Raw genomic sequence first — 25,928 nt, forward strand, 5'->3', positions numbered from 1 at the left:
ACCCAAACATGAGTACACACCATTGCAGCCATCTGACATTTGACTGTATGTACCAGCTATATAATTCTTTGGCCTATGCCCAAAGGACCCAACATCCTACTCCACGGACACTTGCTCAGTCATGCTCATTGCTGCCCTTTTCACCATAGCTAGGAAATGGAAACAGATTAAATGTCTTTCAAAAGAGTAATGGATAATAATAATGTAATACATGTACACAATGGTACATAAACAACTATTTGACCGCAAAGGGAAATGAGATCATGGAATTTGCAGGTAAGTGTATAGACCTAGAAAAGACTGTATTGAGTAAAGGGACCCAAACCAAGAAATACAAGCACTATGTATTCTTTCTTATCTGTGCCCCTTGCTCCAACGCTTCAGATATACATGTATAACTTAGAGGAATCACAGACACCAGGATGAGGAAGATGATGGAGGTCAATTACAGAAAGAGAAGGAGGCCAGATAGAACAGGTAAGAGCCCCACCTGCCCTCAGAACCCTCCCACACCCTCATTGGATACCCAAGACCCACTCCACTGACATCCCATTCTGCCCCACCACCAGCCTCTGCCACCATGCCCCAACCTCACCTTGGGTCGTCATCCACTGCTCAGGTGCAGGCCACACCAGTCAGAAAAGTTAAGAGCCCCATCTGCCAAGACACACACACACACACACACACACACACACACACACACACACACACACACACACCTGCCCATTGTCCACCCCCGCTGCCATGTTCCCAACCCTACACAGGTGGACATCCACTGCTCAGCCCTTTCTGCCCCACCCTCCACCCCTGCCACCACTGCCTTGCCACCATCCCCTTTGGGCAGAAATTCACTGCTCATGTGCAGGCCATGACAGTCAGAAGAACAGAGATCCCCTACTTGACCAAAGAACACTCTGGCTATCAGAAGGCCTGCCACCAACACTAACAGAGACTCCCAGCTGGTCCAGAGGTCACACTGGCAGCCAGAAACACAGACCACAAAGACCACAAGACCAAAGAGGAAACAGAAACCACAGAGCAAAACATCCACCCAGCAAAAACAAACTCAGAAATCAGCACCTAAACCTATATTCATCCCAAACCCAGATGCCTAGACGGCAATGTAGGAACACAATCAACAATAGCCAGGGCGATATGTCACCACCAGGGCCCAGCTGTACTACTACTATATTCCAACACAGCAGAAGCACAAAAAAAAAAAAACCTACCTTCAAACCAACTTTCTGAAGATGGTAGGGGTCCTTAAAGAAGAAATAAATCCCTTAAAGAATGCCAAGAAAGCCAAGGAACAAACAAAGAAACAGTTGAAGGAAACTGTTCAAGACCTGAAAGTTGAAATAGAAGCAATAAAGAAAACACAAAATGATGGAATTATGGAACTGGAAAGTCTGAGTAAGCAAACAGGAACTACAGACACAAGCATCACCAACAAATACAAGAGATGGAAGAGACTCTCAGGCATTGAAGATATGGCAGAAGAAACAGATTCATCAGTCAAAGAAAACGCTAAATCTAAAATATTCCTAACACAAAACATCCAAGAAATCTGGAACACTATGAAAGGACCAAACCTAAGAATAATAAGAATAGAAGAAGGAGAAGAATCCCAGCTCAATGGCCCAGAAAATATTTTCAACAAAATCATTGAAGAAAATTTTCCTAACCTAAAGAAGGACATGCCTATAAAAGTGCAGAAAGCTTACAGAACATTGAATAGAGTGGGTCAGAAGAGCAAGTCTCCTTGCCACATAATAATCAAAATACTAAATATACAGAACAAAGAATATTAAAAACTGCAAGAGAAAAAGGCCAAATAACATATAAGGTAGACCTATTAGAATCACACCCAACCTCTCAATGGAGACTCTAAAAGCCAGAAAGGCCTGGACAGATGTGCTGCTGACTCTAAGAGATTACAGATGCCAGCCCAGACTATTATACCCACCAAAACTTTCAATTGCCAAAGATGGAGAAAACAAGACATTCAATGACAAAGTCAAATTTAAACAATATCTATTCACAAATCCAGCCTTACAGAAAATGCTAGAAGGAAATAAATAATCTCACACCAGAAAAACCAAAATAAGAAAAGCACACAAACACTCACTAGCAGAATTAACAATCATTGGTCATTAATATTTCTCGATATCTATTGACTGAATTCCCCAATAAAAAGATACAGGCTAACAGAAGGGATGCAAAAACATGTTCCATCCTTCTGCTACACACAAAAAATACACCTCAACATCAAAGATAGACATTACCTCAGAGTAAAGGGCTAGAAAAAGATTTTCCAAGCAAATGGCTCCCAAAAGCAAGCTGGTGTAACTATTCTAATATCTAACAAAATAGACCTCCAACCAAAATTGATCAAAAAAGATGGATAAGGATAGTTCACACTCATACAAGGAAAAATCCACTAAGATAACATCTCAATTCTTAACATTTATGCCCCAAGCACAAGTGTGCCCACATTTGTAAAAGAAACATTACTAAAGTTTAAATCACACATCAAACCTCACACATTAATAGTGAAAGACTTCAGTACTCTACTCTTACCAATAGGAATGCCACCCAGACAAAAACTAGGCAGAGAAATAATGGGGTAACAGACATTATGAACCAAATGGCCCTAACAGATATCTACAGATTTCTACAGATATCTACAGAACATTTCACCCAAACACAAAAGAATATACCTTCTTCTCAGCACCTCACAGAACTTTCTTCAATATTGACCACATACTCAGTTACAAAGCCAAGTCTCAACAGATACAAGAAAATTGAAATAACCCTGTGAATCCTAACAGACCATCATGGATTAAAGCTGGATTTCAACAACAACAGAAAACCTACAAACTCCTGGAAATTGAACAACTCTCTAGTGAACAACTATGGGGTCAAGGCTGAAATAAAGAAATTAAAGATTTCCTAGAATTCAATGAAAATGATTGCACAACATACCCAAACTTATGGGACACAATGAAAGCACTAAGAGGAAGGTTCATAGCACTGTGCTTCATAAGGAAATTGGAGAGATCTCACACTAGCAACTTAGCAGCACACCTGAATGTTCTAGGACAAAAAGAAGCAAACACTCAAGAGAAGTAGAAGGCAGGAAACAATCAAATTGAGAGCTGAAATCAATAAAACAGAAACAAAGAGAACAATATACAGAATCAATGAAACAAAGAGTTGAATCTTTGAGAAAATCAACAAGATAGACAAATGCTTATCCAAACTAACTAAAAGGCAGAGAGAGACTATCCAAATTAACAAAATCAGAAACTAAAAGGAGGACATAACAACAGACACTGAGGAAATCCAGAGAATCATTAGATCATACTTCAAAAACCTGTCTCCACAGAATTGGAAAATCTAAATGAAATGGACAATTTTCTCGATAGATATCACTTACTAACTTACTAAAGTTAAATCGAGATCAGATAAACAATTTAAATAGATGGAGACTGTTACAAAAAACTACAGTTTCACATAATGCGGAAACCAATGCATCATGGACCCAGCCCCAGTGAATACACCTACAACACAACTCTTCCACCCAAGGCCCAGGGAATATTGTAGAAGAGGAGGGCAGAAAGATTGTAAGAACCACAGGATCAAGGAGTCCTAAACAGACCTAAACAATGACAACATCAATAGACATGCATATGCAGAAAGGGAAAGTCTCCCAGGGTCCCATCCCTAGACTAAGAACTACAAGCGTGACTGCTCAGACAGGCAGAATTAGCCTCTCCCAGCAATGAACTTCCTAACTGATTATCTGATACCAAGTGGTCAGCCCTGAAATCATATACAGACAAACTGCAAGAATAGACTCAGAAGGTTTTGGGGTGTGTGTGTGTGTGTGTGTGTGTGTGTGTGTGTGTGTGTGTGTGTGTAACATACTAATAATCAAATAAAAAGAAGCAAAGCCATCAACTTGAGAGTAGTGGAGCCTAGGAGGGTTTAAAAGGCGAGAAGATGGGAAGGGCTGGAGGAAGAAAAGTGAAGAAGGGGAGTGATGTAACTACACTTTAATTTTAAAATCTATTTAACAAAATAAAAATATTCTCCCAGAAGCTGAAGTTATTATCTCATTCTATCAAAGTGGTGTCTGTCTCTCTCTCTCTCTCTCTCTCTCTCTCTCTCTCACACACACACACACACACACATACACACACACACACACTAGCATGAAAAGTTTCAGTCCTATGTGATTTTGTAATTTGTTATTGCTTTGATAATGTTCTAAGTATGAGGATAAGTATCAGAGATAAAATTACTTAATGGTTCTCACTCACCTAAACTCTGACCTATGGGCTTTTGTGCATTAACATTAGCACTGAGGAAAAGCAGTGTGCTAGGCAACAGGCTGACACATATGTACAAAGACACGAGCTAAAAATGCCTCGAATTAGTACCACACATTGTGATCTACAACTGCGTACGTCTTCGTGGTGCTACCTGCCTCCTGGGGCAGCTGATCAGAGGAGGTGAGCACTGAGGGAAACAGCTCTCCACACACTGAGTCAGGGTAAATGGAACTCTCATTCCGATTGCTTGTTCCATTTTCTTCTGTGAGTGGCACCCACTACCACTCCATCTATCTTCATAAAACTGTTAGTCTCTTCTGCAAGTCACCTTTAAACTTAAGTACCAATCAACATTCACCCAGCTAGGCTTTTCTTTCAGAAGGAGATTGAGCAATTCACAGTACGTGACTCTTCAGAATACATGTATGTCAATACTGACTTTACTTAATTTCCTGACTCTCTGTTTGACCAGGCTCAATTAGAAAGAATTCTATGTTGACACTGAATAAAGTTTTTCAAACAGAAGTGTAATTTGTGCTTAATTATTCAGCTTATTAAACATTATATTTCCTCTTCCTGATGCTTTGTCAATGATCTTTTAATCATACTGTGTGGGTCAGGAAAGCCCAAGAGACTCCCATTTCAAATCTTCCTTTAGAAAGTTATTAGTAGGTAGTCATCATGAAAGAAATGTTTTAAAAATAAATAAAAGAGCTATTGCTTCTGAGAGATGAAGATCTACCCTGCCAAGCAAGGAACATTTTTTTTGTTGGCCCAACAATCTATCTATGATTAATCTGAATGCACACATTACTTTCTATGTAGACTTTAATTTTCCTTAGACAAATGCAAAATGTAAGCATGTGGTCAGCAGAGTAACTTACACTGTTAAGTTTAGCCCCTGCATAGGTTGTTTAGCCCACATGATCAGTTCTGGACACATGTACATCTGAGCAATGCTAAATGAACTCAGTAGGTTGTAGCTACGTGTGTGTGTGTGTGTGTGTGTGTGTGTGTGTGTGTGTGTGTGTGTGTGTGTGTGTGTGTTTATGTGTATATTGTGGGAATTCTGCCATTCAGTCTAATGACCAATGGAATGGAGAGGTTTAGCCCAATGGGCATGGTCTTCTCTGAAGCCACATGACCCTTTAAGAATCTGTGGAGGTTCCTGGAGCTCAGCCTGGTGCCTGGCCGTGGATCTCTGTATCTGCCTCCATCTGTCACTGGACAAAGGCTCTATGATGACAGTTAGGTTATTTGCTCGTCACCAGAGTAGATCAGTCCAGGCACCCTCTGGACCACTGCCAGCAGACCAAGGTGGGGTCATCCCTGTGGATTCCTGAGAGCCTCCCCAGCACCCTACCTCTTCCTATTCCCATGATGTCCTCATCTATCATGGTATCTCCCTCCCTGCCCTCCCACTCTGTCCCTGTTCCATCTTGACCTTCCCATTTCCCTATTTTCTCATCCCCCACTCCTCGTCCTCTGCCATCCCCCCCCCAGTCCACTCATGTAGATCTCATCCATTTCTCCGAGCTGAGCTCTGGGAATCCAATTGATGAGAGAGAGGAGAGATACTGCAGGCAAGGGACGTCGAGATCCACACTAGTGGAAGCCCATGAACTGTGGACTGGTGGTTGTGGAGCCCCCATGGGACTGGACTAGACCCTCTGGATACGAAAGATGGTTGTTTGGCTCTAACTGTTTGGGGGGCACCCAGACAGGGAGATCGGAATCTGTCCCTGGTCTATGGGTAGGCTTCTGGAATACGGTGCCTGTGGTGTGACCCCTTGCACAGCCTTGGTGCAGTGAGAAGGGGCTTGGACCTGCCTAGGCTCAGTGTGCTGGGCTCTGCTGACTCCCCATGGGAGACCTGGATTTGGGGGATGTGGGGATGTGGGGTGGCTTGGGAAAGAGGGCTGGGGGTGGGAGGATGGAGGAGGGGGGTCTGTGGATAGCATGTGGAGTGAGTAGAAATTTTCTTAATAAAGAAAAATGAAAAATAAGAATCTGTGGGGGAGGGTCGTGCTCTCTTGGACTGTGGAGGGCTTCCTGATGGACAGCTAAGTGACCTTCTCCGGATCTTCTCCATCTCTCCGTAGTGAAGCAAAAGGCAGTTGCGTGGCTTCATTCTGTATTTGTGAGTGTACTGAATTGATTTCATCCTTTAATATATCTGACCTGATCCAAGACTTCCTTCCATATCCTGCATTACGTGTGTGTGTGTGTGTGTGTGTGTGTGTGTGTGTGTGTGTGTGTGTAAAACAATAACAAAGAAGAAGGGGTCATGAGTGGGGGTCTTGGGAAGTGATGGGGGAAAGCAGGAGTCATGTGGAGGCAGCGCTCATGCACGAAATTCTCAAAACGTTTTTAAACAAATATATTTGTTCCTCAGCAACAAACCATTCCTATGATGCCCTATCTTTCCAAACACATCGTAACAACATACTCTGGACTAAGAAAATGTCTTTGTGCTTTAGGAATGGCATAGACACAGGAACTTGCTCACTCAGAAATTATTCCCCATAAATCACTTTCATTATTCACAAAACCCCAGTCTTCTTCATCGTACGCTTGTCAAGGCCCAGTTTTAGTCAGGCACAGAGGCTCCATTAGCTTCTGGAGAAGCAGGCCCATCCCCAGATCCAGAGCCCACCTTAAACCCCCGCTGTGAGCCACGTTTCTCTTCAAGATGTTGTCTTGCCTTCACACCATTGCCAAGCTGCAGCTGCCATCATGAGGCAGAGGAGGAAGTCGGCCTCAGAGAAGTGCTGAGGCCTGCAAAGCACCAAGATGAGATGGAAGGAAGGTAGGATTTGGATGACATTCGAAAACGCTGAACTGCCTCACCTTGGAACGGCCCTCCTCCAGGGCTCTTGCTGTGTGAGATAATGAATCCCTTCATTATTTAAGACATTTTAAATTGGAATTCCCCATACTCATAGCCAAAATCATCCTAACTAAACTACACCAATATCATTTTATGAGACTCTATCAAGAGTAGTAAGATGCCTAACATTACTACAAGGAACAGAAGTTTCTTCCCACACTGCCTGTTCGAGGGATGTTCCCTGTCAGCTTCCAATTCCATAAGCAAGTGTTGGAGCTTCACAAAGTAAAAGGTGATTCAAAGGCAAACTAAAAGATGTATCAACTATGAAAGAGTGAGAGCAACACAGAATGCTCACCAGGGAAGAGCAGCGATGAATAGGAGACAGCCAAATCTATAGCTTTGACTAAATCTATCATTCTGGAATCTCTACCCAGAACAAATGGTACCTTCCGGCTATCTGGTTGAGTCAGGCGGGCATGAGCATGGAAAGATGATAACCAGAAACTGCTAAGGTGAATATAATCCAAATAAACACAAAGCCATAGATTTACTTCTTAGAAAGTGCGGTGGACAGTTTGGGAATGCTCTAACGAGGAGCCCTAAGAGTTTTAATTCTCTGACGTTCTCTGAAGCAGAGTGAACTGTGTACTATGACTGCCATAAACATTTCTTCCTGTAGTAAATATTCTTTGTAGCTTACAGACATGCCTAAATACTAAATTATACGTGGGAACTTTAAAAATTGATTAAATAGTTGATTTTATTATTTTGTAGCTATTTTAGATTCTCAGAAACTTGAGTTAAAAGTACATAGAATTCTCACAGACCTCCTTACCCCCCACAGGAAAATTCTCCCTCCATTATCAACCATCCAGATGTGCATGCTCCCAAGCCTACCATGATGGTGCACATGTTCTTTCCGCCGGATGTTTACATGGGCACATCCCATCACTCAGAGTTGGTAGTGTGCGTTAAGACTTACTGTTGTTTTAGCGCAGTCTCTGTTTGGGCATTTGTATAACAAGTATGCACTGTTACAATACTGTACAGGACAGTTTCACTGCCCTCAAAAGTCTGTGATTTGCTATTCATTTGTTTCCTCTCTCCAAGGTCCCTGACAGTAACTAAACTTTCTATTATCTTTATAGCTGTGTCTTTTCCAGAATAACTATGGGCCTATACAGCCTGTAGACTTTACAGACTGGCTCCTTTACTTCATGATATGGGTCTGCATTGCCCACAGCTTTCCCACTTCAATACTCCTCTTTAGTGCTGCATCACGTCCTGTCATCTGGACTCACCACTGTTCATTTACTCATTCATCTATTAATGTGACCAAGATGCTTCCAAGTTGGGACAATTATGAATAAATCTGCCATAAGCATCCATGGGCAGATTTTCATGTGGATGGGAATTTTCAGTTAACTTAAATAAATCCATGGGTCTTATAGTGAAAACCGCCATGGTGTCTTCCAAGGTGTTTTTAACAGTTTTTTATTTCTTATGGCAGTGAATAATGCTCTCTCTCCCACTTTTGAAGACTTCTAATAATGTCAAGAGATGCCCCCAAATCCAGACAAAGTGGGTTTAGACTTGACTTTAGACATTTTGTAAAACTCCATGGTGGAATTGACACTTGTCTGGAGTCTAGATTCAGTAGGATCTACTGAGCATGCCTCTGATGGCTCTCACCGGTGGAGCGGGTGTCATTGAGGTCTGGAAACCACAATTCTGAAACCTGAAGTCAGATTGCAACCAAAGGAATTGGAATGTGAGGGGATATATGATTATGTCAGGTGATGAGAGATACTTAGTCTAGCAAGGAAAGGATTTCTATTGGAGCTGAGGAAGGAAGCCGCAGCTTCTTGTTGAATATGTAAGGTCTGGTGTATAAAGAGGAAGTGCCCCTTGACAGCATGGAAATACAGGCAGAGAGAACTAATCTGTGGAACCGACAAGACAGCCTAGAGCAACATATAAGACACCGTTCAAGCCATTAAATGTTCAGCCGTGGAAATGTCTGTTCCGGGAAAATGGTAAATTCTCTCACAACTGTATTTCCCCCAGCGGCCAGATGATAAAAAGAAATGAAACCAGAAGGGCTGTGAAGAGAACACTTGCTTTCACCAGAGGGTGGACCAATACCTTGAAGGCTGCTTTAGTTCTGAAATCAAGCAAACCGAAAAGAAAAGTATCCCCTGGGATCACCTATTTACGCCCACAGTGTATGGATAGCAGCTGCTTCTGCTTACATATGAGCAAGGACATACCAGACACTCCTAGTTACATATTCCCACTCCTCACAGGGACCTGGAGTGACCATACTGTCTTTCTCGGGTTTTGTAGATCAAGAAATCAAGTTTCTCGGGTGCTGGCTAGACTGCCATTAAGCTCATAAAGAGCCTGGTGTCACAGGCCTGAAATCCCACCTACACAGGAAGCTGAGGCAATGGGATTGCCAAGGCCTGAATGAGCTTTAGCATTAGTTCAAGGCCAAGTGGGGCAACTTAGAGAGAGCCTGTCTTAAAGTAAAGATGGAAAAGAGGGCTGGGGATAAAGTGCACATCCATTGTAAAGCATTTGCCTAGCATGTGTAACAACCTAATACCAAGGTGCAGGGGAGGGAGGAACAGAGAGGGTCGGGAGAGACAGAAGGGGAGGGAGGGAGGAAGAGACAGGGAGGAAGGGAGAGAGATGGGGTGGGGGAGGGAAGGAGGAAGGAAAGGAGGAAGACACAGGGAGAGGAAGGGAGGGAGGGAGAGAGAGAGAGAGATGGAAAGAGACAGAGACAATTGAGGGGAGAGGGAGAGATACTGCTTGAAGCTGTGTGTCTTCAAAGTCAGAACTCTAGAGCTTTCTGAACATCTACAGGACAAGCGTCAGGCCCTGTTTGGTACTTGGGTCGTTTGTAATCTGTCACCATCTAAAAGTCCAACGTTGTCGTTTTCGTGGCAACCTCATTCACTTTAGCTGAAGTGACTTTGTTTCCCCAAGCCCACAGACTCCACTAGCAAGGCTTTCACAGAAGTTTGTTCCTCCAGTTCCAATGCTGTTTCTTCTTGTCTCCACTTCTTCCCCAACAGAAGCTCCTTCCAGGACCAATCAGAATCCTTCCTACTCAAATTTTTGAAGACTGCAACTCAAGCAAATGCTCCATCTAGAGGCATCTCAGGGCTTTTATACCCACTCTCTTGGTATTATATATGTGCAGTATGATTTAAGAAAACAAGTTTATTGAGCACGCTGCAAGGGGCAACACCCTGGGCAGTAAGAATAGTGCGTCCGATAGCTTGCCTAAGAACAGTTGTTAATCTGTCTTGTTTCTCGTACCACATTCTAAAATGCCCTCCTAAACTCCCATCCAAAGATGAATATAGATACACACGGAAGATATTATATTTTAATTAAATAAAACAGTTGAGAGGGAGGCAACAAAGAAATTAAACAATTCCCCCAGGGCCACAAAGGTCATTTGTATCGTAGCTAGACTTGCCTCAGATCCTTTATTGAGATTTTCAAAAAGAAAAAAAAAACCTGCTTTTATCCTAAGGACTTGGGATGCAGTTCAGTGGTAGAACATTTGACCAGCATGTGCAAAGCCAGAAGTTCATCCCCTGTACAGGAAAAAATGCTGATGATAACAAATACCATAAAGAAATTCTACTGGAAACAAATAAACTGAAGGGAACATGCTGAGGTCACATTAGCTCACCAAGGAGCAGAAAGCTCCTCTGATTAAGGCTGGGCATATAGTTCAGACACTGAAATATTTGTCTAGCTTATACAAAGCTGAAAATATCTAGGACCATGTACCCTTGGCCTGGTGATTCATGCCAGTAATTTCAAGTGGAGATCAGAAGTTCAAGGTCATCTTTGGCTACATATGAGTTTGAAACTAGCCTGTGTTACCTGGGACCCCAACTCAAAATAAAATAATAAAATTTCTTTGTCTGCTCTAGAAAAAACAATAATGAACTTTGTATTGTCACATTTTTTAATGATATTTCGCCCCAGATAGGCAAAGTCAAGCTCAAACACCTCAAACCCAAATCTGTCAGTAGAGTTACTAAATACGTAACTGCCACAGTTCACATGTGCACAGAAACCCATATTCCTAATGACATCGATGGTTCTGTGGGGTTTAGAGCATGATCTCTGAAAAAGTATATCTGAGAAATGTTATTCTAATGCCAACATCTTAAAAAAAAAACCAGTAAAAAATCATCTCCACAGCATCCCTTCCATGTCACACATGGAGAAGAAAAATAAGATGTATTTTAAATAACAGAGGGATGCAGCGAGCACATTAACATCAGAGAACTTGGTGGAAAACACATATCAAAACTGTACCAATTATTTTGAGAGGTAATTGCTTTGTCAAACTGGCAGTTCATGTGAATGAACAGCAGACACTTGAACTTAGTATCTGCATTTATAAACGCCATCACAGCCGATTCCAGAGAGGATCAATTCTGAATCAGAAGAAACTCTTAAGGAACAATTAAAATACGCTGAGAAAATGATCAATGACTGACCTCTACACACCAAAATAAATAAACTCAATACGTAAAATGATCTATAGCAAAACTTTTACAATCTGAATTTGATTGGTTTAATGATTCCAAATGATTTTACAGTAAATTTTATATAAAACAGCTGTGGTGGTTTGAAAGAAAATGACCCCGAAAGGGAGTGTCATTGTTAGGAAGTGTGGCCTTGTTGGAGTAGGTGTGGCCTTGTTGGAGTAGGTGTGGTCTTGTTGGAGGAAGTGTGTTACCACAGAGGCAGGCCTTGAGGTCTCATCTATGCTCAAGATACCACCTCGTGAGACAGACCAGTTCCTGCTGCTGTAAACCAAGATGTAGGACACTCAGCTGCTTCTCCAGCACCATGTCTGCCTGCATGCCACCAGGTCTCACCATGATGGTAATGAACTGAACCTCTGAACTATAAGCCACCACCTCAATTAAATGTTTTCCTTTATAAGAGTTGCCTGTGGTCATGGTATTTCTTCACAGCAATAGAAGCCCTAAGACAGCTTAACGAGGGCTAGAAAAAAATGGTTCAGTAATGAAGAGTGCCTGTGACTCTTACAGAGGACCTGAGTTCAGTTCCAAACACTGAATTCAGGTGGCCCACAACCACTGTAACTCCAGATCCAGGGATCCAATGTCCTCTCTGTCACCTATCAATGATGTCACCACCTCTGGAAACCTCATCGTCAGTTCCTTCTCCTCACTCCCAATTCTCCTTCTTGGCCTCAACTGGGCTCCTTCTCTAGCTTTCAGGTGAGTACGTTCCCTAAGTTTGCTAGGTGAAGCCCAGAGATTGAAAACAGGCCCATCACCCACTTCTTTTTCTAGTCACAAAGCAAATTCAAGTTCATTATCATGTTTTATTTTTATTCCTCTCACCTTCTAACATGTATACATGTGCTCATGTACACACACACACACACACACACACACACACACACACACACACTTTGTATTTTTTAAGTCTATAGTAGGTATAATTGTAGTCTTTGGTGTGAGTGATTTGATTTTTAAAACCTACTGAATTTTGGAAAATTTCATCCAAATGTCACTGTCCAGCTGACTAAAAATGAGTGGCATTTCATAGCTTACATGTTTCATTCTCTTTGATGGGAGAATGATATTTGTAATGCAATGTGTAATATTGGCCTGACATTGCACAAGGGGTTCATTAGGAATTCCCTTTAAACATGTAATTGTGGGACTGTCTAGATTCTCACAACATAGGACTGACAGCTAAGTGGACGTTAAGTCTAGCCTGGTGTGAGCTGCTACTCAAAAATGGCCATTTCTAGTTTGGTCCAACAAGAAGTTTTAGCACAATTTCATTTAAAAGGAACGTGGTTTTGAATAACTTTAACCTGTGGTTCAGAGGTGGAGTTGATGTTCTCAGTCAGAGAGAGGGTTTGTGGTGATAAGAGGTAAAGGGAGTCAGCTGTCCTTTCTGTCCTTACAGCTTCTGTTTGGCAAAACTCATCATTAGAGACTACCTTGGAAACAGACACAAGTCCTCTCTAGACACCAAATCTGTTGCTACCTTGACCTCAGATTTCCCAGGCTCCATAACAATAAAAAACAAATTTCTTTGTTTATGAATTACCTATGCTGGGGGATTTTGTCAGAACAGCAAGAATGTACTATGACAGGTGTCCTGGAGAAATACTACATGTTCTAATTCATCCATTTGGGGTCACTCTACATGTCCATTGTGCCCTGATTCTCATGTGTGTCTCTTAGCACTCTGGAATCACTTTAGATCTTGCAGAGAGTTCCAGGGAACACTCTGGTTGCAAGGAGAATGGAGAAATGTAAACCCACAACATAGCCATATCATTTCTCCAGGTAGATCCCCTGGTCCCCTCACACAAATGCAAGCATACACGTGAAGTTTACTAAAGTCAAGAAGAAGATCCCAGGAAGATAAGTCATGTTAGTGATAAAAATATTTCAGTATAGTGATATATAGACATCACCACTGTCCTGTGAGGTGAGTTTAATCAGCAGTGAAAATTCAAGAGTCACTGCTTTGGTTAAAGCAGGTTTATGACATGGTAAGACAATCCCAAGATGCATTTTTCCATGAGCCACACCAAGTTTTTCTATGAATTTCTCTGCTTGACTTGTGTCTATCTACCTCATCATTCTAATACACACAGGGCACAAGAACCTAATCCTTCATCCCTGCAGTGAAATGCAGTGTGTGTCCAATGCAGTCTGTGTCGTACATCTGAAAGAAGCTGTGTGAGACAGAGAAAAGATGTGGCAGCAAGAATGGAATGTTGGCTTCTAGCCACGTCATTGCTGTGGCCTGAATGTGTTCTACATCCCAAATCATATGTTAAAAATTAATTGTCAATGTGATATTACTAAGTAGTATGACCTTTAGGAGGTGATTAAGACACAAGGGCAGAGCTGCCATGAATGACATTAATGATCTGATGAATAAGTTGGAAAGAAACTTTTTGTCCTTTGTCCTTATACCTCCTGCTTCATGAGACCCTCAACAGGGTCCATCACCTGGAGTGGATAGCAGTCCTCCTAGACATCATGTCTGCCAAAGCCGTGACCTTGGATCTACTGCCTCCTTAATCGTGAGAACACAAACTTCTCTTATTTATTAATTACCCAGTCTAAGGAATTCTGTTATAGTAGCAGCAGTGAATAAAGATGGCTGAGAGAAATCATTTCAAGTCTAAAGCATCCATTTCTAACTGCTCACAAGCATCTTACCTTAAACATTAAATAACATTCTGAAAATTGCATAATAACCTATGATTTAGTAAATACTTTTTCAAATATATTTATATTTGAAAATATATATTTATATTTGAATATATATATTTGTTGGTGCTAACAGCTTTTAATAATTTTGTAATACCACTGGCACATTTGACTTATAAAATAAACATAGCTTAAGAGAAATAGCAAATACATATTATGCTCATTTCTCCTTTTAGCACAGAATTGCTAAGACATTGACCTGTGGAAGCAGATGGAGGAGTTTACCAGAGAAACTGCCGCATGATGAAGATCAGAAAGCAAGCTTAAGAGTTACAGCCTAATATCCTAAGAAATTATAACCACAACTATGTCCATTTTCACATGTTCCCTTTCTACAGAAGAACAAGAAATACTATGGTAAGAGACGGACCCTAGTAACTGCAAATCATTATGCCAGCTGCGGCACCAGGTTAAAAGGGGTACCGGAATCCACTGCAACCAATATTCAGCTGTTATATTTGTACCTGGCAGAAGTGAGGGAATTTTCCAAAGATGAGAGCACATATGTTTAGGAGATTTGAACACAAAAGCAAAAATCAACAAAGAAACAATGTAAGCAGTCAAGACGAATGAAATTATTTAAGGTTTTATAAAAAGGGAGGAGACAGTTCTGTAGGAAATTAATGATTAAACATACTCACAGCATCCCAAGTGCTCTCTCTGCCCTTTGAAATTCCTGGAGCTTCTTCGCTTTTAAGGTGCTTTATTTCCAGTTCAAAAAGTAATGACAAAATGCCAATTTTATGACTTAATTCATGAGAGCATAACTTTATTTTATTTTCTGAAAACATTCTAACACATTCCCAAGGTATTTTTAAACTCCCTTTTAATGTCAGAAAAAATTGCATGTGTGTAAACAGTAAAAATGCATAATTTACATCCAAAGTGTAAACTATTTGATCAGCACTTTGTAAACACACACACACACACACACACACACACACACACACACACACACACACACCCCAAGAGCAATAAATGTTCTTCTCTCACAGCAATCGTTGGATTTACTCCTTGACCCCTTCAAAGTGGTTGCTTAAAAGTATATGAACTAACATATACATCAAACAGACACTGACACTCTCAAAGGTCATTGTTTCCTGCTTTATACAGTAATAGCATTCGAGGTAACTGTCAGGAAACAGCTGGCACAGCACCGCACTGGGCTGATATCAAAGAAGTTGTTGATGGTACAGTTTCTTTCAAACCAAAAAAAAAAAAGATAATAACTTAGTTTGTGCTCTGAGCTCTGATGATCCTGAGTCCCCACCCTCTGAACTGAACCAAGTTATTTTAACAAAACACAAAGAGGAAGCTGCTGTCCTAGGAATATATCAGAACTCAAAACAGCCTCATTTCGTAGGAAGTGCTTCGGAATGAGGACAGTAGACCAGATCCCTAAAGATGTCTTCACCATAAAACACGCATCCTTTATCCCCCCCCTCCCCCATCTATTATCGTTGATGATGACAAGGATCTTCCCTAGGAACCTTAAGAAACTAGAGAACCCCAACTAACCTGCTTGGAATATAGGGATAACGAGTAAAGCATAAGAGTGGAGCCAGAGCATAGGGATAGGGCCAGAGCATAGGGGTGGGGCCAGAACATAGGGGTGGGACCAGAGTATAGGGGTGGGGCCAGAGCATAGGGGTGGGGCTAGAACATAGTGGTGGGGCTAGAGCATAGGGGTGGGACCAGAGCATAGGGATAGGGCCAGAACATCGGGGTGGGGCCAGAGCATAGGGGTGGGGCTAGAGCATAGGGGTGGGGCTAGAGCCGAGCTCCAGTGTGAGGCTAAGAACTTAGACATGGTTCAAAAATTCAAAAGAAACATAAAAACCACTAGATCAAGAAACAAATGGGTCTCATCCTCTCAATCTGTCATATACTCTAGAGGTAGGTGGAATAGTCAAGTCTATTTATGTGACACGACAGCTTTCAGAAATTATCCAGAAAGTCAGTAAGAAAGTGTAGAAGATGAAGCCACAATGAGAACATAACAGAGAGAGCATGAAGTTAGTTTCATAGATTTCAGCCACAGAACTCGGGTTCTTAACAGTGGAGACAGACGATGGCCGAGTGAGCACAGGAATGAAAGTAGTAAAGAAGGTGTCGATAGCCATCCATGCGGCTGGAGGGAAACGAGGCAAGTGGGGTCTGCTGTGCTTGGGGGGAGTGAGGAGTGGGTGATGAAGTGAAGACCTGAGTCTGTGGTGCAAAGAGCAGCTTTCAAAACCGTGGACCCTTGGGTACCTCTTGAACCTCAAGGTGTAACGATCATATCAAAACGTAGACTTCCGGCTAAAAAGTCAGACTGGACCAAACACTTTAGTTATATTTGGAAAGACAGTTATGATGGACCATCAATATGTAGTTGGAAAGTGGCCCTTGAAATCAGAAGAAATGAATCATGAACTAGGGCTATGCCATAGTTCAGTTGGTAGAGTGCCTGCCTAGCATGCTTAAAGCCTTGAGTTCCATCCTCAGCACAACAACAAAACAAACAAACAGAAAACAAAACTAAGCACGTTGGGATGAGTGTAATCCAAGCCTTCTCAAAGTGGAGGCAGGATAATAAGATATTAAAGGTCATCCTCAACTACATAAAGAGCTTGAGGCCAGCCTTGGCTACATGAGATCCTATATCAAAACAAACAGGAAGAGATTCTTCACTCCCCTGCAGTCACAGAGAGCAGAATTCATTTGAAACAAACTTGATTAAAATAAAAAGAACTTATTCTCTGCAAATAGTTTCTATCAATCCTGACAGAAGGTGCTACCCCAGCATAATCACACAGCATGCCAATGTCTTTTATTTATCTAACATGGGTTAAAATCAAGGTCTATTTTTCTCATTATTAATTCCCTCTTTTATAAGTCAAAATTTTTTAGCTCATTAAAATTTATACAGGAAACTCATCAAAGAGCTACTGGTTTTTATCAAAATTCAGTATAAATGTAAATCAAACCTACCATTCTTTTCCAGTCCACAAGCTGTTATACTTCTATCATAAGCACATTAGTTCATCAGAAGTCAGTCTGTTGGGTTTTTTTTCCAGTCTATTAGACTCCCATATAACATTGTTCTTCTTGTCAAACAAAATAGAAATATTGAATAATAATAATAACCCAATCAAAATGTTCAGAGTACTATAACATTTGTACAAATACACTAATTATAAACTATAGAATCAGCAATAGACATATATGGGGAAACCTAATCATTTAAACCATTATTATATAATTGCTTTTAATTTCCTTTATATTATATAACAAAAATTATTTTTAAGGCATAACCAATCACTCAATATACATTTCTTACCACCATGGCTTAAAGGATAATTAAACATAGAATACTACTAGGATAAGACACAAGTAGATAGAAATGTTTGTTCTTCTCCCTAATGTCTATTTAAGAATCACATGGATGCTTATCAAATAATTGACTCACAGTGAGTCTGGCAGTTAGTAATAGGAACAGACGTTTTGCATAGAAAAGTCTTCCAGGTGATGGGTTTAATGGTCGTGCCTTTACCTAAGATTACAGAAAGCTGGGATGGGGCCTGGGGACGTGTCCAGAGGGACCAGAGAAGACACAAGACCCTCAAATTATGTAAGGAAAAAATGCATGGTTTTGTGCATGTGCATTTAAAGGAGAGGAGAGAAATCAGTGTTAAAAATAGATTTCAGTGGGCTCAAAACTCTAAAACAAGTAAGAGTATCCACTTTAACTCAGACTCTTCATTCTACATATAAGAAAAACGGGACCTGGTTAAAGTTCTGGTGTCACTCAGAGTCATAAAAATCTTATGAGGTCTGATTTCTAGTGACACTGTTACATGGAATGCTATCTAAATGCCCATTCTCCATCCGTACTGATGACAATCATCTACCCTGAGAACAACAGACCCATCAGGCATCTGAGGAAGTTGAATACTCTATATGCCCATGTCAGAAACGTCCCTTGGGAAGCCTTCAAGTGGCGCCTTCTAGAATGAGAAGGTGCAGCACTTCAGTGTCTGCTTTATGTTAGTCTAGGGCAGTGGTTCTCAACCTGTGGGTCGTGACCCCTTTGCGATCTAATGACCTTTTCACAGGGGTCCCATATCAGATATCCTGCATATCAGATATATATTTACATTACAATTTGTAACCAGAGCAAAATTCCAGTTATGAAATAGCAACAAAAATAATTTTGTGGTTGGGGGGGTCACCACAACATGAGGAACTGAACTAAAAGGTCACAGCATTAGGAAGGTTGAAGACCATTGTTCTAGACTGAGCTTCTTCTGGGAAAAACAGAGAAACTTTACCATCTAAATACGAGAACATAAGAAGTAGTATAATCTTGTTCCCAAATGCAGAGTATTTCAGCCTTCCACCAAGACAGATTTTCTTCAGCTCTTTTTTTTTTTAAAGATTTATTTATTTATTATGTATATGGAAGAGGGTGCCAGATCTCATTACAGATGGTTGTGAGCCACCATGTGGGTGCTGGAAATTGAACTCAGGACCTCTGGAAGAGCAGTCGGTGCTCTTAACCTCTGAGCCATCTCTCCAGCCTTCCACCAAGACAGATTTTAAACACAAGCATGACAGGAAACTTGGGGCAGGAAGTTAGAGTTTCCTGAATCTGTTACCATCATCATTCAGTGTGCAGACATGATCATGGAAATGGCCCTGCAGCCAGGCTCTTTGAGTCTGGAGGGAACCTGCTTCGCTTTCCAGGGATAGGAGTCTACACAAGGTTCTTAGTCCCCTCTTCCTGTTTCTAACACAATGGGGACAATGGGAGTTCTTGTCTTAATCTGAGTTTTCACAAAATAAAATAGGAAAAAAAATCTTCAAGTTTACTTGACAGATGGCTTTGGAAGAGGTGAAACATCACAAGAGTGAGACAACTATACACAAGTGAATTGTAAACATGACTTCTGCAAGCACTGGGAGTTGGAGCCAGCCAGGGCCTCTGAGATGACCGTGTAGAATTGTCCATCTGAAGGGCGAAGGGTGGAGAGCATGCTCACCAGCTCTTTTCACCCATTCTTGAGGGTTGTCTGGAGATGCTAAATCCCCTTCAATTTGTGATAGGCTGACAACAGACCACCCGGGAAAGAAAGCAGACTGATGCACAGCACACTTGAGTAAGTCACTCAGCATGAGTCTGTGCTCTCCCAAAACTGTCTGCCATAGCAATGGCTAGAATCAAAGTCAAATCAAAGGATTATGACACAGAACACTGGAGGCATCGGGCACTGGTTATGTCATCCACAATAAACCATCGTAGAGACTGAATAAAGTGATTCATGATATTGGAAAAACCTGACCAAGACTAAAAGATCATTGTAAGCTAGCTCTGATTATTACTCTTTTAATATTTACTGCCTATAAGACACCAAGCACTGCAATATGAGATTCAATAATTAAATAATAAATAAATGAGAAGAAAAATAATAGGTTGCTCTAAATATCTTTCCAGACTTCTAGAGGCCATAAGAAAGCATTTGTCGACCAAGACTAAAGGTTGTGATAAATGTGTACATTGGGTTGAATTGTTACAGAAACTAAAGAATGAAGCAGTCTATACAGAGAATATGGAAACTGGGTTTCTCAGCAGATGTGGTGTCTGCATAGATCCTCAACACATGTATAGGAATGGCTTAGGGTAAGGAAATAATCAGAGGAGAAGAAACGAACATGGGGCTTTGAGGCAACATCAAGGGGTTGTTGTTTCCAGAGTCCCATGGGAACAGCCTGAAAATAGATCTCTATCATAAAGAGACACAGGCACAGTCATAAAAAAGACAGAGAAGCATTTGCCTTCATTTGGAATTAATTCTGGAAGCAACAGATACAATAGAAGGATTAGTGTTTCATGAATTTGGTGGAAATTTGGAGGATGGCTTGGTAGAGAATTCTAGAAGCTATTATGTTTGAATATGAAATGTCCCTCACAGGCTTTTAAATTCAACTCTTTGGTCCTCGGAGGGTATTAATATTTCAGAATATTCAGGAAACTTCAGTAACTGTAACCTTCCCAGAGGAAATGAATATGATGTCCTTAGCATATATCTCACTTGGGTCCCTTTCTTTTGTCTGTCTCTATTTCCAGACTACCACATAGTGAAGAAACTCCTCCTTCTACACACTTCCACCATGCAGGCTCTGTGATGTTTTTACACAACTACAGGGTATGAAGCATCCATGGAATGAAATATCTGGGACCATGGAACCGAAGAAATGTTCCCTCCCTGAGACTGTTCTCCTGGGCACCTTCTAAGTGATAATAAAATGTGCTGATATTTTGTTTGTGCTCTAACAAATAAAGCTTGCCCAGAGATCAGAGTGCAAAGCTAGCCACTAGTTAACCATAGAAGCCAGGCAGTGGTGGCACACACCTTTAATCCCAGCACTGGGGAGGTGGAGACAGGAAGTGATATGGCTGGACAGAGAGAGGAATATAAGGTGAGAGGAGACAGGAGCTCACCCCCTTTCAAACTGAGGAGTTGGCAAGGTAAGAGGTAGCTGTGGCTTGCTTCTTTGTCTCTCTGATCTTTCAGCATTTATCCCAACATCTGGCTCTGGGTTTTTATTATTAAGACCAATTAGGATTCTTGCTACAATAAAACTAGCCCAGAGGCTGCTACAATAGCCCAAGCTGAATGTGTCCTCTGTGTTTGTGATCACAGAAGAGAGGTGGTGAGGACAAGAGGTGGGACGTAAGTGGTGAGTTTGCTTTGGGTCTGTTGACTTGGAGGGACCTAGGCGCATGTGCTGCCTGCCGCAGCTGTGTTTGCTGCCATTGTAAACTTAAGGCAATGGTCCAGGTTGGGTGAAAATGACAGGGAGGGGTGGCCATGATGCTCTGCAAGGCGCTGTGGAGACCAGATTCCAAACCGGAAACAGGCTTTAATAAACACACTTGTGATGTGTTAGAAATCTACCAATGCCACTTGAACTGCTTTTGAACTCCACTAATTTATTACATCATCATTATGGCAGACATCAGGGCCATGGCACTTGGGTGTTTTATAATATGATGTGGATTAATGTTATGTCTGCAATTCGGCCACTTGTTATTTATTACTTCTGAAATATTGTTCTCTCCAGGAATTTTTATTTTAAAAGTGCAAATACTACTGGATCCAAACTGAAGTGTTATTACTCATTGACAAACCTCTGTTTTTCTTCATTAATCTTGCTAGAAGGAAGGCACTAAGGAAAGGAGCATGTGGAGGGCAGAGGAGTGGGGTCATCTGAAGTGCTATGGGCAAGGACAGGGCAGGAAGAGTGATTTGGGGAGATCAGAAGTCACCATCCCTGAGTCTGGCACTGCACAGAGGGAAGGTGGGCTGGAATGGGAAAAGGGTCAAAGGAAATGAGAAATCATTGAGAACTAACTCTACTAATTTAGCTCTTTGGACTGGGTCCTTGAGATATAGTATGAGGCATGCCCTAGCTCTTTCAATCTGTAGGTCATGACACCCTATGGAAATCACAGGACTGAATGTAGGGCTCATGAAAACCTTGGCAACACTCAAAGGTTTCTGAATATGGGATGATCAAAATGAATTACAATCAAACACCCACTGGTTGAGGCTTTGGGGACAGTGCTAACCTCAGATGCACCACACAACATCATCATAGGTCTCATTCGGAACACACAACATGTGTGTTCTGCCTGGCACATGCCCTCATGCTACGCAATGTAAGTGAACTCTGCCTGAAACACCACAGTTCAGGTTGATGCTGTCCTAAATTATGAATTTCAGTGTTTTCACTGTGCATACAAAGTTTTCTACTCTTGCAGAAACATAATGGCTTAATTCCAGGAAACAAATTTTTAATATTTTTTTAAAACATCCCTCAGTATGTATCAAATTATTATATCTTTGAGTTGTATTTTCCTAGGATGTTTTTATTATTGAAAATGGATTCTTGTTTCATATCATATATTCTGGCCACAGTTTCCCTCCCTGCACTTCTCCTAGCTCCCCCGCCCCCCAGATGCACTCCACCTCTTCAGAAACAAGCAGGCCTCCAAGAGATGACAGCCACATGCTCATGCAAAATGGTGTCCTCATCATTGACAATTTAAAAAATCAAAATATCAGTCAAAGGCTGGGGAGTAAGGACCTGAGTTCAGATCCCCAGAAGCCCACATAAATGCCTGGCTGGCTTGTTGACCTGCAGTAATTCCAGCCCCGGAAGAAAGACAGAGGATCCCAGAGCAAGCTGGTAAGAAAAGTAGCCATATCAGCAAGCCCTGGGTGAGACTGAGAGACCTTGACTCAGTGAATAAGGTCAAGGAGAGATCAAGAAGGATTCCCAACATCAATCTCAGGCCTCTGCATGCACACAAACATGTACGCAAACTCAACATGCATACACAAACACATGCAAAAAAGCTCTTTAGAATGTTGAAGAAGTTCTGTGCCCCACAGAATGAAATATTCATCCAATATTTAGTTTTGTGTAAAATAATAAAGGGTACACTCATCTCATCAGTATGCAAATTTTCTTTCGACTTTGATAAATTCATAAAGCACATGTATATCAAAGAATTGTTTTACAAGTTTATTATTTTTACCAGTAAATGTTAGACTTGTATACCTATTTTGTATTCCTATCTACCCAGAGTCATGCAAAAAATTTCTCAGGCAAAATGTAATGACAGCAGAAACAGGTAAAGAAGCCCTGATGTGGGGTTAAAAAAAAACTGAAAAGAGATTAAATCATGTTTTTGCAGAATAGCAGTAGCAATTGCCTGTTTACATGTTGTTTTGGTTTGGCTCAACATGTATTAACTATAAAACCTGGAAACCTTTGTGCCAAGTGGGCTTATCAGCACCCTCCCTATGCACCCTCACTCTGCCACCTCTAGGCATCACCATTTCTCAGTCCAGGTCATTGCCACGAGAGTTGGCCAAGGAACCTGGACTACCTCTTGGTTGGGAGTAATACTGAGTTTCTAATATTGTGATCTAATCTAAAATTTTATAAGAAAGATAAATCTTGATTTAATAATGTTAATAAAGGTAAAAAGGTCTGTGATTTACGAGGGAACCTGCTCCTGTCCCCCAGCTTGAACAGAAGATGAGTGTCTCTGACAGATCATTTTTTCGGTGAATTAATAGTTGGTTTCCCTGCCTAATAAACTGGTACCCTGAGCATCAAATCTCCATCTCCTCTATTAAGTGAAACTATTCCCACTGCCCTCCTACCACATTCTTTCATTAAGCAAGCACCTTAGGTCAGAGTTTCTTTTACCAATTATAGGCCTCATCAATTCCCCAATCTCAGTTTTAAAAGCTGTAATAGGAATTTAAGTTCCCTACAACTAACAAGCAATTCCATTAGAAAAAGACTGAGGGAGGAGAGAGGGATTTGTGAATTAAAGGGAAAATGCATGTGCTTACCTGCACAGTGCTACTCCAAATCAAGCTCTGTGAGTGGCAGCGGGGATACAAGGTGGTGTCCACCTCCAAAGGGCCTCTAGTCAAGCCACAACAGGAGAAGGGAGAAGACCCTGGGAAGTCAAGCCGAATGCCAATGAGAAGGTATGGTGGCATCTGTTAGTCATACAAAGATGGAGGCAGATGATATGCCCAAAACCAGGTATGCCCCTCTAATAGGGAAAGGGGCCAATGGAAACATCCTAAACCCAGTAAAGGCCACAAAGAAGATGAAATTGTAGGATGCTTTGACAATTGTTCTTCATGGACTACCTTACTGGATTCATGACAACTTTGGAAACATACCTCTGCGTGTGTGTTTATAACAGTGTTTCCAAAATGAAGGAAGACTGAACCTAACTGGGCAACAATATCCCACAAGGCCATGGACTGTTCAAAATGGCCGAAGAGCTAACCACCTGCATTCCTCTAGTTGCTTCCTCATTGTGAGCCAAAGTAAATCCTTCTTTCCTTAAGGGTCTTTCGTTGGGCATTAGCCCATGATGAGAAAGTAATGAACGCTCACTAGCAAGGTGTTAGGGAAAGTTTCTGTGAGCACCTGAGTCACAGGCCACTCTCTGAGAACACATCTCCAGTCTTTGATGGCCACAGGCCGCTCTCTGAGAACACATCTCCAATCTCAAAGTGGAGCAAGGTCACAGTTCCCAGAGAGGTAGACATTAGCTTGACAAGTCTGAAGGACAGAAATTGGTCCAGTGTCGCTGCAGCATGAAGAGGGTAAAGCAAAGCCACTTAGGGTTCAGGTTATCTGGGCGTTGGTTGGTGTGGCTAGCAATCCACATTTTGTCATGAGTAGAAGCCATAGAGAGAATCTCTTCTCTTGATACTGTGAGGGGGGCATCAATAAAAGAGGAAGCGGGCAATTTGGAGGTCCTATTATGGTTTTGGTAAGAATACAGTAACACTATCCAGGTGAGTTAGGGTGGCAGCTTGGGCCAGCACTGTGGAGATAATGAAAATGCATAAGATTCAGTCTGTATTTTGGCAGTGAACTGACAAGAGCTATTAAGAGTTTAATGTCTAATATAAAGAAGAGAGAAATAAAGATTTTTCAGCACTAGCCTGAGTATTGCTATAAATGACACCAACTTTCACAGAGATAGAAAGGCCTAATGAGGGGGAAATGCCAGGGTTTTCTGACTCTGTTAAGTTTGATCCTAATTACAAACTCAACTATGCTGTATATATAATGGATCTATGGCATATAATTCTGTGGGCAACAGAGAAGAGATGGATTTGAAGCTATTTGGAGGAGACCCTGGAAGGAGTCATTCAGTTATGATACCAGGGCATCTTTAGGATGCAAAAGCAGATACTGGTCCTGCACTGGGACAAATGGTTACCTGTCCTCTGGGGGCCTACGAGGGGTATGTAAATGCATGTAAAGTAAGATGCCTAGAAGGAGAGAAGAACTGCCAGGAAGAACAAGGCAAAGTGGGGTGGATACTTGATTAATTCCAACTAAGCAATCTATTTCTTACAAGGTATGACATTTCGGGCAGCTCTTAAATAATGCATGGATGTTCATAGGTGGATGAAGGCAGAATGAAGGTACAGTGTGGTGAACAGTAGAGGAAGGAACAGAAATGAAGAAATCAATATACTACAGTTTCCAGCAGCAAAGGAACTTACAATCTACGTAAAGAGACATATATACACAAATTCAGTATCTAGCCAAAGAAGCCAGGAGGAGGGCTCATGGAAAGTTGGCATCATGTCAACTGACACCATAAAGATATAATCCAGCAGTATAATTCTAGAGTATGAATTCAGGAAATAGTTTGTCTTCCCTACTTCTCAGACAGGAAAGAAGACTTGTTCAGGCTTATGGCTTTAAGAGTGTGTGGACGGTGACTGGTCGGCCCCATGAACTTGAGCAGAACGTATGACAGCTGGCACTTGGGGCAGGGGCATCTTTTCCCTTTGCAATAGACGGGGAGCCAGGGGACAAGAAGGGGACAAGGAAAAG

At 41.5% G+C, this 25,928-nt stretch overlaps 1 protein-coding gene across 9 annotated transcripts in view; it reads right to left on the reverse strand.

Moving 5' to 3' along the window:
• Nucleotides 1–25,928, reverse strand: part of Inpp4b (inositol polyphosphate-4-phosphatase type II B) — a 789,997-nt gene that overhangs the window by 686,776 nt on the left and 77,293 nt on the right. For 2 of the 9 annotated variants that reach the window (XM_052726850.1, XM_052726852.1), the window contains exon 2: nucleotides 23,903–24,012. The exons of the other annotated variants lie outside the window; for them this stretch is intronic. The gene's annotated coding sequence lies outside the window, so the exon portion shown is untranslated. The remainder of the gene's footprint in view (nucleotides 1–23,902; nucleotides 24,013–25,928) is intronic. 9 annotated transcript variants of the gene reach the window in all.

The sequence above is a fragment of the Peromyscus californicus genome, unplaced genomic scaffold (genome assembly GCF_007827085.1).
Source record: "Peromyscus californicus insignis strain IS unplaced genomic scaffold, ASM782708v3 Scaffold_8__1_contigs__length_139910024, whole genome shotgun sequence".
In the NCBI taxonomy this organism is placed as follows: Eukaryota; Metazoa; Chordata; class Mammalia; order Rodentia; family Cricetidae; genus Peromyscus; species Peromyscus californicus.